The sequence below is a fragment of the Pinus tabuliformis genome, chromosome 1_1 (assembly GCF_031772625.1).
Source record: "Pinus tabuliformis cultivar Carrire ecotype Pingquan chromosome 1_1, CPIR1, whole genome shotgun sequence".
Taxonomy (NCBI): domain Eukaryota; kingdom Viridiplantae; phylum Streptophyta; class Pinopsida; order Pinales; family Pinaceae; genus Pinus; species Pinus tabuliformis.
In genome coordinates, this window is record NC_142297.1 from 311808769 (window position 1) to 311827560 (window position 18792).

An 18792-nucleotide genomic window follows, 5' to 3' on the forward strand; every position below is an offset into this window, starting at 1 on the left:
AATGTTTAAATTGTGGAGTCAATTTTATGCTGGATGATCTGTGCAATGATCCATTATAGTGGTATCAGAGCTTGAAGTTCCTTCCCGTGGAATTGGAATGCATCTTGTTAATCTGGCTAATATTGATGATTGTAGAGTGGGCCATATATCATCACTTTTGTATTTCAAGAGCAAGCTTTAAAGCTATTTGCTTGTCTATACCTCTGTTGAAACTTTAGCAGAGTACACTTTTGCTTGTATGCAGTTTGGTGCAACCTTGCTTCCTCCTCTTCTTTTCTAGCTTTCCTGCTTTTTCCTTCTAGCATTTATATGCTTTTTTTGTCTTCTTTTGGAGATGCTTTTGCACTACCAATACTGTCATCTATCTTCATATGATTTACAGTCCCATTGGGCAATATTGGCCACCAGTGGATATTTATTGTAATTTAACTTAAATTAAACTACTCTTTGAATGTTTATGCCCTCGTCCTCCAATTTCATAATGTGAAAATTTCATCTATTGCAGTAACTAGAAATCATTCTTCTAACTGTAAATTTAATTATGCAGTTTATTTGCTATAGCAAACAATGAATAAAATCACAACTGCAATTTTCACCATAAAATATTGTGGAAAATAAAATACAAGAAAAATGAGAAATTCTAGCACACACACAAGAATCGTGACATTGTTATTTGAGGACAATCGCTCCTGGAAAAACCCAATGTGGGAAAACCGGTGCAGCGGATGAGGGTTTTGTTATTACGCAACAATGAAATCTGAGTACAATCTATGGATGCCCAACTGGCAATCTAATCAACAAGTATCTGACATAAATAATTAGAGAGAAAATTCCCTCACCCCACACGCAATCTCGGCATTGGCTTCTTCAGAAAAATTGGCCGTCCAAACCCCAATGTAGGTCCTTTGCGTAGTCCCTACGCTGTCTCTCACATTTGTGGCTCGAATCTACCTTTGAGCAAGTCATCTAGCTTGACTTGCTACTGGAAGTGACTCCGGCCATCCGAAAGACTTTCTTGACCTTTTGAAACTGAATCGACTTCCTTCCTAGCTAAATCAAACTACTCTGCTTCAGGTACTGTGCAGTCCTTCCGCTGCCTCCACGTTGATCACTTCTGTCACTTGCTGCTGCCTCTCCATATCTGGAAAAACTTCCTCCGGATCAATGTCCGTGCGCCTCATTGTCTTTGCTTCGATCTCAGTCTCTTTGACAACTGCTGCTGCTTTTTGGAAATCAATCTAATAAAGAAATCGAATTGCTGAAGTGTGTTCTCCATCACCACATTGATCCCCTCTTATATCTTCCTGTTTGGCTCCAACGACCAAGATTAAATCTTAATCGATGATTCATATAGTTTCTGGATCGATCCATGTGAGTTTCTAGAGAATTCTCACCAAACTCAATTAATTACTATTAATTAACCAAATTTCCTAAGTTAGACTTAGGAAATATTTAATTATTGGTCAATTAATTTAATTGAGCCATCTCTAGATGGAATTTTCAGAAATGATTTTTGGGTTTTGAAGATCTCATGTATTCTAGCCTCTCCACCAAATTTCGTGGCTAGAAAACATCCGATACTATAGTGAGGAATGTGTTATCTCAAGTGCTGCACATCCTGCCACAACACCCTATCTCTGTATCACCTCCTGTCACACTGCTGATGTCTGGTTGCTACTGCCCACCAACTACTGTGCAATTATGATGCTGCATTCCCTGCTATACCGCTGCCAACACTACATTTGCATTGCAACTCCCTCTCATATGTTGTTGCTGCAACTGCATCAACTGCAACTGAGAAACATGTGAAATATTGAATCATCTGTGATCAATATGATGCATCTGACACCCGAGCCTCTAACTGCTACTAGCCACTGCACTGTCACTGAAGAATCTGCGCTGCTGCCAACTCTGCACTGAGCCACCTGTGCTGCTGTCAACATTGCATTGCACTCCTCAGCATCTGACTGCTACTAGTATGCAATTGTCACTCTGGTACTAGCTGCATCAACTGTCATTGATCCATCTTACTACTGAATACTGTGGGCCGCTGTAGCCAAGTAATGATCCATGAGGTGGACTCCTCAAGGACCCTGCCCAAACTCTGTAGCTCTTTGGGGCTACAACACCAAATCACCCCACCTCACTCCTGGAGGTATATCTGCGAACATAGCAAACTCTTCCTCTAGCCTAGAGGAAAGCTTGTCTATTTCCGCTAAGGCTGCCTGCTGGTCTTGCTTGTCCTTCTTCCTGAGAGGACACTGGGTACTGTAGTGGCCAAACTCGCCACACCTGAAGCACTTGACCTTTGACAGGTCCTTCTTTTTCTTCTGCTCCCCGTGCTCCTGATTGGGACCCTTCGATGCAAGGGCCACATTCTCCTCTTCCTTCTCACTTTTCGCGGTCTTGCTGCTGTTACCGTTGATGGCACTCTTTACTAGAGCTCGCCTTAACTCCTCCTGTTGCAGATCGACCCACATTCTGTCCCAACTAGGCAAAGTGTCTCTGCCCAAAATGCTTTGAACAAACACTTGCCAGTCATCTGAGACACTATTTAGTGCCAATCGTACAAGCTCTGTAGGTTAGGGTGCCTCCCCAACGGTTGCTAGCTAATCTTTGACCTCCTGAATCCGAGTGAGGAAGGGATCTATGCCTTCACCCTATTGAAGAATCTAGGGCAATTAGGTTTAGTATGATTCTTCTTGACTTGATAACAATTTGTGAAGTATTTTTACAATTTGTCTTGTTAGCTTAATCTTCTTGTTCTTCTTATTAATGCATGTGTGTGTGCTTCATCAAACTGCTACCAAAACATAAGAACAAGAACACAAGATGTTGGCTCTCTGCCAGGGCCAAAACCTCTCTTCTCTTGAGAGGAAAACCCTTCGGTAAGTTTTCTCTTATTGAAGCTTCTTATTGATCAATGCCAAACCCTAGACCCTTGACTAGAATATCCTCCAAGCACAAGTCAAGTCCTTCCTCCTCTCTGCACTTGGTTTCCCTGGCACTTTGTCTTCCTCCTTCCGGCACTTCGTTCCCCGACACTTCGTCCTCCTTCTTCCGACACTTTGTTCTTCCTTCAACTGTTGATGTACCTTGTTGCACTTGCTCTAGAAGAGACACTTGTGATGAGTCCCTTCCCTTGTGATGATCCCTACCTCCTCCTTGACCAAATGAGCTCTTCCTTGAGGTGTAGATGCAGACTTGGTAGGACTGTTTTGCAACCCTAATTCTTGCACGTGTGGGAGGTTTGCTTGATGTAATATGGTTCCTCTCTCCTTCGCTTGAGGACCCTCCTTCTTGCTTGGATAGGAGGCCTTGTAGGCCTAGATTCAAGCCCAAACAATGAGATATGCTTGACTGTAAGTTGCTTCGCATGTGTGACTGGTATTGGCCCTAGAACAGTCCCAAAACCTTCGCTGTCCCTTCTATCTTCTTCGCTGCACTTGGAGGCTCCTTCTTCGTCCTTCGCTCACCTTTTCTCGGCTCCTTTACTTCGCTGATTTCAGAGGTAGATGAATGGGACGTTGGAGGAGTGGACAACCTCTATATATAGAGGATTGTCCCTCCTTTAGGCCGACTTGTCTTCTTTGCTTCATTTAATGGTGCCATTACTAGGAGGAGGCTTGACTTTGCTTGGAGGTGTATTCTTTGACTCTCATACATAAATATACATGGTGTAACATTCCCTTAAGGTCTTCAACATAATTCTTTTGACTCTTTGACTCACCTATAGCACTTTAACATGTGCTAGACCTACTTCAATGAGCAAGAAACTCATTGACATATATTATAAAAATAATATTTCTTTTCTTGAATAAATACAAATATCAAAAGTACATTTATGAAGACCGAACCTAGTTACATTTCCTTCAACATACCCTTCTGCATCCTGATGGTTCTCAACTTCTCTTGAAGAAACATCTTCCACTGCTTGGAAGAACTCTGATATAGCGTAGAGAGAGCTACCCACATTTCCTTGGCAGTATTCTTGCTAAAAATATGCAAGACTATATGATCTTGGACTCCATCCAAAATCATCTTCATCGCCTTCGCCATTTCCTTCCTGTACTGCTTTAGCTGATCTGCATCCTGGGGAACTACTATCACATTGTCCATGTGGGCTTTCAGGCCATATTCATCTAGAAGGAAGCACATCCTAGCCTTCCAGATGACATAGTTGGAAGTTCCCACCTATCCTGATCTCTGAGCCCAACTGTGGCCATCTTTGAATCTATTGAAAACTCCTTCTTTCCCTTTGCGCGACTGCTGCTCTACTACTCACACTCTTTCCAAGAATGCATAGATCTGCTAGCTGCTACTGCCAATTTGTAGTTGGAAAATCGGATTTCTTGGGTAGAAACCTTTTTAGAGAAATTTTCCCTCTGCTGTGTGTGCTTTTCTCTTCCACCCGACACAGATTTTGCTTCTGCAAGTTGCTGCAAAACCCTTTGCGTCCAACCAAAAATCTACTCAGCGAAAATCTGAGCTACTGATGCTCCCTCTGACTAGTGGAATCACAATCCCAGGCAACTTGACTTTTCTGCAACTGAAAATCGAATTGCTGCCTCAACAATTTGGCCTGCTTGTTAATGAATTGTGCAACCTCTAGGAATTTCGGCCCGCTGCTCCCTTTGAGTAGCAAAATTCTCTCATCCGCTTCTGAGCTTCCCGATTGATCACTCACGCTTTGATACCATGTGAAAATTTCATCTATTGTAGTAACTGGAAATCATTCTCCTAACTGTAAATTTAATTATGTAGTTTATTTGCTACGAGAAACAATGAATAAAATCACAACTGCAATTTTCACCTTAAAATATTGCGGAAAATAAAATACTGGAAAACTGAGAAATTCTAGCACACACACAAGAATTGTGACACCATTATTTGTGGACTATTGTCCTTGAAAAAACCCAATACGGGAATACCGGTGCAATAGATGAGGGTTTTATTATTATGCAGCAGTGAAATTTGAGTACAATCTATGGATGCCCAATTAGCAATCCAATCAGCAAGTATCTGACATAAATAATTAGAGTGAAAATTCTCTCACCCCACAAGCAATCCCGACAATGGCTTCTTCAGAAAAACTGGCTGTCCAAACCCTAGCGTAGGCCCTCTACGTTGCCTCTCACACGTGTGGCTCGAATCTGCCTTTGAGAAAGCCATCTACCCTGTCTCTGCTGCTGGAAGTGACTCTCCGTCCTTGACTTTCCCGACCTTTGGAAACTGAATTGACTTTCTTTCTTCAGCTACTGCACAGTCCTTGTGCTGCCTTTGCGTGGATCACTTCTGTCACTTGCTGTTGCCTCTCTGGATCTGGAAAAACTTCCTCCGGATCACTGTCCCTTGCTCTCACCATCTTTGCTTCGATCTCTAGCTCCCCGGCAATTGCTGCTGCTCTCTGGAAATCAATCTACCAAGGAAATCGAATTGTTGAAGTGTGTTCTCTATCACCAAATCGATCCCTTCTTATATCTTCCCGTTGGGAGTGGGTTTCCAACGGCCAAGATTAAATCTTAATCGATGGCTCAGATCATTTCTGGATCGATCCGTATGAGTTTCCTGAGAATTCTCACCAAACTCAATTAATTACTATTAATTGACCAGATTTCCTAAGTTAGACTTAGGAATATTTAGTTATTGGTCAATTAATTTAATTGAGCCATTTATAGGTGGAATTTCCAGAAACGATTTATGGGTTTTGGAGATCTCATGTATTCTAGCCTCTCCACCAAATTTCGTGGCTAGAACACATCCAATGATGTAGAAACTAACACATAACCTGTTTGTCACTGACCTTTCACCATTTGTCTATTATTTCAACATCCTTTCTATGGGTGCTTATGTCATCATCATCTAAGCTGAGTTGTAGCTGGAACACATCCTATGCTATAGAAACTAACACAACCTGTGTGTCACTGACCTTTCACCATTTGTCTATTATTTCAACATCCTTTCTATGGATGCTTATGTCATCATCATCTAAGCTGAGTTGTAGCTGGGTGTTTATGTCTGATCATCTATGTAATCACTGATGATCAGAGTGTGTGTCTTGAGTTTGGAATAGCCTGCAGCTGGCAAAGATTAGGGAAGTTAGATGGATTTGAGATTTTTGGTTCTATTTTCTGCATTCTTCAACATCCTGTTCTGTTTGTCAAGCTAAAGCTGGCAGCTGTACCCAAATGAGAAACAGTGACATCATATTCCTGTCATGAAATTGGGTAAGCTCTAGTTTTTGGTTGAACTCATGTTTTATATTCCTTCAGGAAAATTTATTCCTTCAGGAAAATTTAAAGAAGGGGAACTTTCTAAACTGTGATTTCATATGTCATGATGTTGTCGAGATCTAAGCTTGTCTATTGACTCTATTCTCACCATAATTGTGACCAAGTGATATTTCTCATACTTCCTGAAATGTTTTCTGAAATTAAGGGCAACAATCTAAACTTACCTGCACTATGAATGTGACCAAGGTTACTACTGTCACCATAGATGTGACTAAGTGATACTTCTTATACTTACTGAAATGTTTTCTGAAACTAAAGGCAACAATCTAAACTTACTTTCACTATTAATGTGACCAAGGTATCTTTTTTCTCAACTATCTGAGCTAAAATGAGGATTCCAAAGAAGGGAAAGAAGTCTCTTTTGGTTTTCTTAATACCACTTTCCCATTCTTGAATCATGACAGTTGCATGTAATTAAGAACAATAATTACATTCAGCAACCTATTACTTTGGGTATCTGCACATGGAGTCTGGACTCATGCATCTCCACAATTCACCCGCTAGATAAGGATTGGTGAAGTAGACAGTAGGCCTTTCTTTCATTAGTGTGGAAGGCTTTGGTCTTCATTGACTATAAATACAAGTTAGGGGAATGAGTGGTTGTTATCGAATTATTGTGTGTGGGTTGAAGGTTCGATTCTGAAGATTTGACTTCTGTTTGAGGCAGAGGTCTAGACTCTTTTTTCCTTGGAAATAACTCCCCAGTAAGCTCCTGGTCACTTTCGCTGATCTGAGGATGGCACCCAGTGTAAAGTGGATGGTGTAAATTGGCAATGTCCCGGCAAAAGTGGCACCAACTGATTGTGCTAATCCTCAGGTCTTTGGAAGAGGTCTAGATTCTACTGATCATGTTATTTAGTTTTCTTTTGGCAGTATATATTGGTCAGTTTTATTTATGCAGTTGCTTAACATTGTAGAGATTAATACCATGAGTATGTTCTTAGATTTCTCCTTTGGCAGCTTGCAGGAAAAAGTTTCTATTTTGGTTATCTAGTGTCCTTATTCCTGTGCGCTTAGTGAATGTCTAGGTTGTGAAGTCAATTGTATGCTGGATAAACTTGCAAGTGATGCATTATAGCAGTATCAGAACTTGAAGATCCTTCCTGTGGAATTGGAATGCATCTCACTAATCGGGCTAATATTATTGATTGTAGATAAGGTAAGATAATATTATTAATATCCAATTGCTGACCACAAAAGTAGGTCAATGGAACTGCTGGGATACAATGATGTCAATGCAAAGTGGAAGCTCTAAGGTGGTTCCTATAAAAACTGAATGCAAAAGGTAAAGATGTGGATCAAATCGAAAATATGTGAAAGACAACCACCAGACTCCACAGCTGGAGATACTCGGAGAGGAAGTGAAGTGCAATATAGGCAGATCCAGGGTATGGAAAATAGCTTGTGAGCCATGTGTTTCGCAATCTGCTGGATCCGGATCTGTTTCAACTTTCTCCTAGCATATTAGGCCTAAGGAAAGAAGCTCAAGATAGAAAATTGCCTCAAAGGAGCATTGGAAGAAGAGTGGGATGATGTGTTGTGTTGTTGTTTGGAGCCGTGATGATAATATCGGCGATATATCGCCGAATATCGGAAATATCGTGATATTTTCACCGAAACGAAATATCGCCGAGAAAATATCACGATATTTTGGCTCTTGAAAATATCACAATATTTCCGAGATATCGTCGATATCTCGACAAAATATCGCGAGACGACAGAAAATATCGCCGGGTGTGTTATGCCGTGGCTAGAAAAAGGGAAAATCTTTTTTTTTTTCTTCTTCATTTTTGTTTCTGAGTGTTGGAGAAGAAAGGGGAAGAGTTTTGTGGTGGTTGTCAAGGAGTGTTTGAGGATCAAACAACGATTATCACCACCAACTAAGATTTTTTTGTGGATCAAAGATTGAAGAACAGTGAGGCAAACTTCATTTCTTCCATTAATAGGTATGTTCTTAAAAACCCCTATGTTAATGATTTTTTCATAGATTTAGGGTTATGCTTGCTTGCCTCTTTGCCTACCAACATTTTGTTTCTTTGTTTTTTTTCCATTTGCTATGATTTTCATGCCCATGAGCCAATGCAAGGGTTTTCTCCATATTTGGACAACAAGCTTCATTTTTTTTTTCAACTTTCTTATGCACCCTCTTATTGCCATTTTTCATTCACATTGCAAAATGCAAATAATGTAGTATTTTTTTTTTAAATGAGGTGGTTATTACTTATTATTTTTTGTGTTGGGGGGTTTAATGCCAATTTTTTGGTTTTTTTGTGCCCTAGGTTTGAATTAGTTCACTACAAATGTCAAATATGCCAAAAGCCTTGGACCCATTTTGGGAGTATGGGGAGGCTGTTGGTGGGGCAAATCGGGCATATATATCATGCAAATTGTGTGGGACCAAGATGTTAGGAGGGGTTACACGATTGAAATACCATCTGGCTAGACTCCCTGCACATGATGCAGATGTAATGCCTTGTATGGTTTCTAGTGCGGAGGTTATACAAAAAGCTCTTGAAGCAATTGTTGAACAAGACAGAAAGAAAGCTGCTAGGGAGAGGCCAATGGTCTCAGATAGATAGCTGCTAGTTTTATTTGTTTTGCAACTTTTGCTACATGTAAGTTTATAACTCATGATGATGAAATACTTTTAAAGTTTTATATATGTGATGTTATTTTGTTTGAGTTCTTGATTGGACAATTATCAGGGATCAGCAGGATATGTGATGTTATTTTGTTTGAGTCTTTGATTGGACAATTATCAGGGATCAGTAGGATTTGGTATCGCCTTTGAAGTTTGATGTATCATTTCTATTTGACATCATATGTATCAGTGCTTTCTTCATATTTATGTGCCAATGTGTTTAGTTCATGTTGTTATTGCTTTATATGTTTAGAAATCTGAAAAAAATGAATATATTATGCATTTTTTATGCTTGCCGATATTTGCCGATATTTTGCCAATATTTTCGCCGATATTGCCGATAAGATGTTTTCTGGACCCTCACCGATATTTTGTCGATACCGATATTTTCAACACTGGTTTGGAGGAAGAGGTGCCTTGTTGGAGGCCGGATGATCTTTGCTGACTGCAAGTAGGAAGTCTGGACTCACTAAGCTGCTGAGGTCTCCATGAAGGGTAGGTGGTCCTCTGAGAACGCACTGATCTATGGTTTGTTGAAGAAATGTAACAAGGTTTGGTCTTCATGAATGTACTTTTGATATTTATATTTATTCAAGAAAAGAAATATTACTTTTATAATATATGTCAATGAGTTTCTTGCTCATTGAAATAGGTCTCTCACATGTTAAAGTGCTATAGGTGAGTCAAATAGTCAAAATAATTATGTTGAAGACCTTAAGGGCATGTTACTATAGGTATACTTATGTATTAGAGTCAAAGAAGTCACCTCCAAGCAAAGTCAAGTCTCCTCCAAGCATGTGACACCACCAAAGAAGCAATCCGAGCTATATATGTCAAGTTGGCCTGTAGTCTTCTAGTCGGCCTACAAGTCGGCCTAAAGGAGGGACAGTCCTCTATATATAGAGGCTGTCCACTCGCTCATAATGTCAAGCAAGTATCTCTGAAATCTGCGAAGTGAAGGGACAAGAAAAGGGTGGAAAAGAGCGAAGGAAAGGAGCCTCTAGTGCAGCGAAGGAGGAAGAAATACCGAGCCTTGGAAGTCTGTTCTAGGGCTAGTTACAACCACACGTGCGAGAAAAGGAGGGTTGTCCTTGCAGTTATGACAACAGCAACTCACAGTCAATTATCTCTCATTGTTTGGGGTTAAAACTAGGCCTACAAGGCCTCCTACTCAAGCATAGAAGAAGGGTACTCAAGTGAAGGAGAGAAAGGCCTACAACATTAAGTAAACCTCCCACACGTGCGAGAAATTAGGGCTGCAGGACAGTCATACCAAGTTTGTACCTACACCTCAAGGAAGAAGCTCATTTGGTCAAGAGGAAGGAAGGGATCATCACAAGGAAGGAGTCTCATCATAGAACAAGAATAAGTTTTTCTTCTAGACCAAGTATAACAAGGTTTACCAACAGTTGAAACAAGAACGAAGTGCCGGAAGGAGGACGAAGTGCTGGGGAACAAAGTGCCGAAAGAAGGAAGTGTCGGGGAACCAAGTGCAGAAAGGAGAAAGGACTTGACTTGTGCTTGGAGGACATTCTAGTCAAGGGTTTAGGGTTTGGCATTGATCAATAAGAAGCTTCAATAAGAGAAATTTATTGAACGATTTTCCTCTCAAGGGAAGAGAGGTTTTGGCCCTGGAAAAGAGCCAACGTCTTGTGTTCTTGTTCTTATGTTTTTGGTACCAGTTTGATGAAGTACAAACACATGCATTAATAATAAGAAGAAGAATAAGCTAACAAGAAAAAGTAAAAAGACTCCACAAATTGTTATCAAGTGAAGAAGAATCACACTACACCTAATTGCCCTTGATTCTTCAACATGGTATCAGAGCTAAGGTGACACATTAAGGAAAGGGCATCTCAAGAACACTCATCAAGGAAGGACATCTACAAAAGTTGAAGCATCTAGCCAAGAAGTCTCAATCACATCAAAGGATAAGAAGGTCTACCATCTATCATCAAAGAAGACTACAAAGCAAGAAGAAGAACCTTACATAAAGGTACCTACAAGAAGAGCAAATCAAAGAAGGACCTACATCAAGCTACAAGTCATCAAGCAAATCTCTTCATCAAGCAAGCCCACTTTGAAGAAAGAAACTTGAAGAACATCAAGATCTAAGGAAGGCAAGCCATCAAGTCTTCAAGGAGAAAGCAAGTCCACTACATCTCAAAATCTATCAAGTAAGTATATGCCCCCTTTGAATATACATCAATGTCTTTTTGCAAGGAAAGCAACAAACTGGTAGGTACCAATAACTTTCTTGCATGGAAGAAGAGGACTGATTTACTTCTCAAGGAGAATGAACTCCTAGAACACATCAAAGGGAATGTCACTATTCCTGCTAAGGAACAAACTCAAACCTTAGCCAAGTATAATAAGGATGAGACAAGAGCTCAAAGGATTCTAATAGAATCCATCAAAGACTCTCTCATTCCTTATGTCTCCAAACTTGAAACATCAAAAGAAATCTATGATAAACTAGTAGAGCTATTCTCGGTAACCACAACTGGAGAAGTGATATCTCTACGAAATGAATTGTACAAGATGAAAATATCAAAGAAAGGAATAGCTCCCTACTTCATGAAGATCTCTGAGATGAGGGATCAACTTCAAGAGCTAGGGGAAGTCATGTCTGACAGAGAAATGACAACTGTATTACTCAATGCTCTACCTGAGGATTGGGGCAACTTCACATCAAGCATATATCCAAAGAAGGAAGCCACCCCACTAAGTGAAATGTAGTCTCTATGCAAGATAGATGAAACAAGACTCAAAGCAAAGGAAGATGTGGGATCAAAGGAACAAGCATTTGCTACCATGGCCAAGAGAAAGGGAAAATTTGGCAAATTTGGTTCACGAAGAACAAACAACAAAGATATGTCCAAAGTCCAATGCTTTGGATTCCAAGAATATGGACACTACAAAAGGAATTGTCCTAAACTAAAGAAGGACAACAACAACAAAAGAAAAAGGGAAGAAGCTCATGTGACTCAAAAAATGAAAGATGAAGACAGGAAGCAAAAGAAGGAAGATCCTCTAGATCTCTACTATGACTAAGTCTACTTCTTTACTTAAAGTCTTCTTTCAAAGTTTTGAGTAGTATAGGAGCATGCATGAATAGAATAAAATTGCATGGCTAGAAACATCTTCTAGAATATAGAAGCATGATGTACATAGAGTTCAAAATACTCATGTAGAAGGAGCATTTATAAATGAGAACAAAATGCATGGTTAGAAATATCTTCTAGAATATAGGAGCATGGTAGATATAGCTCAAGATATTCATGTAGAAGGAGCATACCTAGTATAGGACCTCATCCACAATGAAAGAAAATTGATCATGATTAAGAATCTTAGAAGACCTCCATCATCAAAAGGAAAGAAACATTTGCAGGGTAAGGGTCTTCAAGATCCTATGATGGAATCTTCAAAAGAAGATTCATAAAAAAAAGTAGATGTCTCATTGGGAATCCCATTCATGGGATTCAAGAAAAGGATGATATGCAGGCAAGCTAAGATGAAGCAAGAAGGGCCACACCAAGGACAACCAAATGAAGCTAAGATGATCAAAGGAGAATCAAGATGAGGTATGTATGCATCAAAGTTTAGTCATGTTATCATATGTATATTATTGAGTCATGGGAATAGTTCTATGACATGATCAAGTATGAAAGAATCTCTTTCACCAAGGACATGTTTGAAGGCATGTACTACAATGCAATGAAGGTTAACAAAAGGAAATACTCACATAAGGAGTATAAGATTGCTAACTAAGAAGCTAGTGAAGAAGAAATGTTGACTAGCACTAGAAGCAAGCAATGAAGAAGTGCTCCCACAAAGAGCATAAGGTGGTTGACCAATCTATCCAAGAAGAAGCAAATGAAGAAAGAGATCAAGCATGCGAAGAACACCATGATCACCAAGACTCACTATCTGACAAAATACTTTGAAGACATCTCCCGAAAGAAGGCATGACAACTTTCACAAAGGAAGAAAAAGATCAAAGGACCCTTGACACTTATGAAGGCCTTGAAGATATGAGAGGTGCAAATAACTGATTCTACTCTACGAAGATGTCATAATGAAGAAGCCATCCAACAAAAGCACCATTTAATGTTGAAGCAATATCAGGATGAAGTCATGAAGGGCTACTAGATCGAAGCATGTAAATAAGCAAATACAACAAAGCATCCATGAGAAGAGTATTCCGAAGCATGCACAAATGACAAAGGAGTAGCAAGATGACAAGAGAACTTGATAAATGACAAGAAGACTACTTTCCATGAAGGAAGTAATGACATGACAAACCGGGAAGGAAAGTGATCGATGGATGGTGCCCTACCAAGAAGAAGTTCGAACAGAGACTTCATGACATCAAAGGAAGGAAGGAGATCAAGCAGCTGGAGGACCCATGAAGAAGAAGTTGCTGATGAATGGACAAGTCTCTAGCTAAGTGGGAGTTATAACAAGTTCCCAATTACAAAGGAACTTGGACAAGTACCTTGTTAGATGATACTTGGGCATGTCTTCCTCAATTGAGAGGGAGTGATAGACACAACATTCTTGTCTTCACTTGGGAAGAAAGGATGGGAGGATTGGGTGATCATCTGGCATTCGATACTCTTTGAGGATGTGTAGGGCATCCAAGACAAGAGTAGGCAAGGGGACTGATATTCTTTGAGGGCTGAGAACCCAAGATAAGAATAGTCCTAGAAGGTCATACTCAGTGAACACCCAGGTGGGTATCTACCTTGAGAGAAAATGACTAAGGTGTCTATAAGTCATTGGTCTCGCCAACATTGTGCTCTGATCTATTGAGAGATAGAGCTGTGAGTCAATGATTCGGATTTAAATAGGAACGCAATAAAATATAGAGATCACCATACAGACAGATATGCAGCGGAAATAATACTTCATTTCATTAATGGAAAATACTGAAATATGCTTACAAATAGAGATAGAAATAACCCAGCTAGGGCGATGGTAGCTTATCTCTGAGAAGAGATGTGTCGGCTACATGCCTCTGAACTGTTCCGAACTATCTTTACAATGAGGCTCGAAGGCCTATTTATTATTGAGAAACAATGGAAAACCCTTCACATTCCAAAACCTAACCCTAGAAGATGAAACGCCAAATTGTGGGCCCCGTTTTGGGGTGAGTTGGACAGCCAACTTCCCGGGGTCGCGAATTGGTCGTATTATCTCCGTTTGACGTGCATGATAGCCCGTTGGAAAGATCTCTCCGAGGACTACGACGGAAAAGACGATTTTTATCAAAAAAATCGCTGGCAGTAGATTTCCCAAAAAACGTCGTTTAGGGCCTCAAAACGGCTCCGGAAGTTCAGGACCCGAAAAACTGCTAAAAATAGTAAGTTGTGCTACAATTAAGGAAACTGAAAATGCTGAGAGAAACAATGGTGGGGGTCCAGGTGGACTTGGCAGGTGGCCACCAAGATCCACCTGGATCAGTCAAGGCTTTGCTGTGGAAACAATGTTGGTTACTATGATGCTATAACGGATGGATTGCCAATCTGGTTTCTCTTATGTGAATTCTTCAAGATTGAAACATAGCCAAACACCTTGTAATGTTGTATGAATACCTCCCTAGTTAAGAGGGAGTTTTGAAGGAAATGTAACTAGGTTTGGTCTTCATAAATGTACCTTTGATATTTGTATTTCAAGAAAAGAAATATTATTTTTATAATATATGTCAATGAGTTTCTTGCTCATTGAAATAGGTATAGCACATGTTAAAGTGCTATAGGTGAGTCAAATAGTAAAAAGAATTATGTTGAAGACCTTAAGGGCATGTTACTATAGGTATACTTATGTATTAGAGTCAAAGAAGTCACCTCCAAGCATGTGACACCACCAAAGAAGCAATCCGAGCTATATATGTCGAGTCGGCCTAAAGGAGGGACAATCCTCTATATATAGAGGTTGTCCACTCCCTCATAACGTCAAGCAAGTACCTCTGAAATCTGCAAAGTGAAGGGACAAGAAAAGGGTGGAAAAGAGCGAAGGAAAGAAGCCTCTAGTGAAACGAAGAAGGAGTAAGAAATACCGAGCCTTGGAAGTCTGTTCTAGGACTAGTTATATCCACACGTGCGAGAAAAGGAGGATTGTCCTTGCAGTTATGACAACAACAACTCACAGTCAACTATCTCTCATTGTTTGGGGTTAAAACTAGGCCTACAAGGTCTCCTATTCAAGCATAGAAGAAGGGTACTCAAGCGAATGAGAGAAGGGCCTACAACATTAATTAACCTCCCACATGTGCGAGAAATTAGGGGTGCAGGACAGTCATACCAAGTCTGTACCTACACCTCAAGGAAGAAGCTCATTTGGTCAAGAGGAAGGAAGGGATCATCACAAGGAAGGAGTCTCATCATAGACCAAGAATAAGTGTCTCTTCTAGACCAAGTATAACAAGGTTTACCAATAGTTGAAAGAAGAGCGATGTGTTGGAAGGAGGAGGATGAAGTGCCCGGGAACAAAGTGCCGAAAGAAGGAAGTGCTGGGAACAAAGTGCTAAAAGGAGAAAGGACTTGACTTATGCTTGGAGGACATTCTAGTCCTCCAAGCACAAGGGTCTAGGGTTTGGCATTGATCAATAAGAAGCTTCAATAAGAGAAATTTATCGAAGGGTTTTCCTCTCAAGAGAAGAGAGATTTTGGCTCTGGTAGAGAGCCAACATCTTGTGTTCTTGTTCTTATGTTTTTGGTAGCAGTTTGATGAAGTACACACACATGCATTAATAATAATAAGAAGAAGAATAAGCTAACAAGAAAAAGTAAAAATACTCCACAAATTGTTATCAAGTCAAGAAGAATCACACTACATCTAATTGCCCTTGATTCTTCAACACAGTTGGGGTCTGGAGCACTATTTGCCCGTGTTTTGGTGCCTTGAGTGGAAAAGGAGCCTCATAAAGAAGGAAGTGATATGCAGAGTGGAAGCTGGCCAAGGAGGCATCGAGAGAGAGTGAGAATGAAGATGGGAGGTCTCCAGCATGTAAAGGGCCAAACATCTTTGATTTGGAAATTTGAACAAATTGGAGAGTATGGGGCTCTTTGAATAAGCAATGGAATTGTTGACCACATGTGTGTTAACTTCCCCAAGAAATAGAGTACATATCAACAAATATTTTTTTTCAAAGTCAACATCATCATACAACTTTCAAATTTGTCATTATAATCCCAAATTCTGCAGCCCTGTGGGCCTTCGTTGTAAAAATGATTCTAGTATGACTGTGAAGTCATGTAAAAATATCTAGGGAAGCCTTTGATTCCTAGCAAAGAGTTTCACTCTAGGGAGTTTTTTACCCTTCGCCAATTATTTGCATTTCCGAACCCAAATAATTGGCCAAGTTTTTCTCCCACACATCCCCCACAGCTAGAGTGAGGCTCGATGGTAAGGTCTCAGGTGAGTCCTAGTGTGATCGAGTCTGTATTTTTATCTTACGAGATCATCTGTCTTGTGTCGCAAAATTTGGTTGAGTCTAAGAGGTCATGTGTCAAATGTAAAATTCCCCTTCTAATTGGATGTGTATGTAGTATCTTGATGTAAAAAATGTTGTTTAGGAATAGTTTTGGTTGATGATTACTCATAATTAGACATCATCACTAAATATTTTTTAGGCCCAATTTGAGGGTGGAAAATATGTTTAACCCACTCTCGAGTCAGTTATTTTATTGTCCAGTAGAAAATGTCAAAATAATTAAACTGGAAATTGTCGAAAAATTAAAATGAGAGAAAATTAAATTCTCTCCAAGTGGGAAAATTATCAAAAAAATTATTGAGGTCGTTTTTCAAAGTCAAAAATTAGAAAGGACTCATTTCCAAGGTAGAAGGTCCTAGTCCAAAAATTTGTTGGGCCAACAGGAGTATTTTGTCAGCAAAATCAAATTTTTGGGTCAAGGTGGTTATTTGAATGCGAGAATTACGAGAATTCTATTTTTTGAAGATTCTCCAGTGGTCCAAAACCACCTAGAAGTCAAAATTTGGTCCATCCATCAAAAATCAAGGAAGTCGATTTCTTTTGGAGATTTGTGCACCAGTTATCAAGGGATCAAATTAATTTGACAAGGATCAAGCCATGGATCAAGGAAACTAGCCATTATTTCCACTTGGAGGGGTTTGATGCTCTCATTTTCTATATAAGGAAGCTATTTTGCTCCTCATTGTATCATGTACTCATCAGAAAATCTTGATCGAGCTCTGAGTCAAGCTCTGTTGGTTGTAATTTTTTTGAGTAATAAAGCAAAAGTCTTTGGGGGTTTATTCGTGATGGTGTTCCTCCTCTGCTTTTTGGTAATATTTTTCTGAATCATGTTCTTAATGCTCTACTGAGATCAAATTTTATAATTTATTATTTCAGTAGCCAGGGGTTGGATTAACTATTTCCATAAGTATCTTGCATTAGTTACCGGGTTAAGAATAACACTTTAAATTTGATTGATCTAGTAGGCTCTAGATCTTAAGGGTTTATTGTGTGATCTTGCCTTTATTGATCTAATAACTTGATCTTAAGCATGTAGAGATCTCATCAATATTCAAATCTTGGGCATGAGGGGAAGTCTTCAGTTGGACCAACCAACTCCCAAGACAAGAAGCTCAAGAGCCTATTGTGTTAGACTTGCAGGACTTATCTAACGATTGCTTTGCAGAGATCTTGGCCATGGCTCAAATATAAAAATCTTATTTTACTCACCTCTCTTCAATATATTTGTGCAATAATGAATAGATCTGCTAATTAGAGCTATAAATCATTTGTGAATATTGTAGATAATTTGTATATTATTTTTCTAGCCCTTGTATTTTTTTCTCCTTGTACATATAGTCAATTGGAGCTTTTATATTTGATTTTCTTGTGGATCTAGAGGGATGGCTAGGGTTTCTTGTTTTGTAGGTGCTTTCACTTCAAAGATCAAAAGAAAATCGAATTTCTGAAGCAACTAGCCCTCACCAGCCTAGACGACTAGGGTTTGGGCAACATTTACATTCTCTTGGAGCCATCTAGCATTTTTGAGAAGGCTACAAGGGGTTTGACCCCTGATCTAGTCTCTCAAGGCGTAGATCTGCTGTTTTCAAGCTTCTTTTCCTCAACGCATTACCTTTTGTGGAGGCAGCAAGCCCTAAAAAGCTAGTCACATTGCAAATCAGGGTCTTGATCCATATAAAATTTGCAAATAACCTCAAAAAACTATTTCATTGATTTCTCATCAAATCTGATTTTGGATGGTTATTGTAGGATTATTGACAAATTTTTAAGGGTTAAAGTCTGACCATAAGGCTTATCTTGGTGGTTGCTAGGGTTATTGGCAAAACTTTGCTAGGCCTAATCTCCATAGTCGCAACCCTAAAGGGCCCAATAAATTTCGTCGTATTTGTTTCAAGACTAATCCCAATTGTTTGCAGGATTATCATCCTCATTGGCAAGGGTTTTATCATTGGTTTTGACTTGAAAGCTTGCCATTACATCTCTGATCCATTGAAGATCCTCTCTAGGCCTAGAGGCCTTGTTTCCCTTAGCCGCAAGGTAAATCGAGGCCTTCTCTATACCCTATTTGATCTAGGGCTAACATTATGTGGTTGCAAGGGTTTGCGTTGCTCTTTGGAGGGGTTATACTGCTTGTTCGAGGCCAAAACATTGCTATTTGGGCACTTACATTGATATATCAGTCATTGGAGTGAGGCAACAAGGCCTAGAAGCCTTGGCTTCCACTACCATGAGCCTATTTCATACTTTACAAATCAATCAGATCTGAAGCATTGCAATTAGACTGATCTTGGGACTGATCTTGAGTGACAATGGACTGACATCTCTTGACAATCATGCCTCTTAAGGTCTAGTGCTTT

At 39.7% G+C, this 18792-nt stretch overlaps 1 protein-coding gene across 2 annotated transcripts in view; it reads left to right on the plus strand.

Annotated features, from left to right (window-relative positions):
* The window catches only part of LOC149212795 (uncharacterized), a 165102-nt gene that overhangs the window by 3412 nt on the left and 142898 nt on the right, over positions 1-18792 (plus strand). The gene's annotated exons all lie outside the window — the stretch shown is intronic.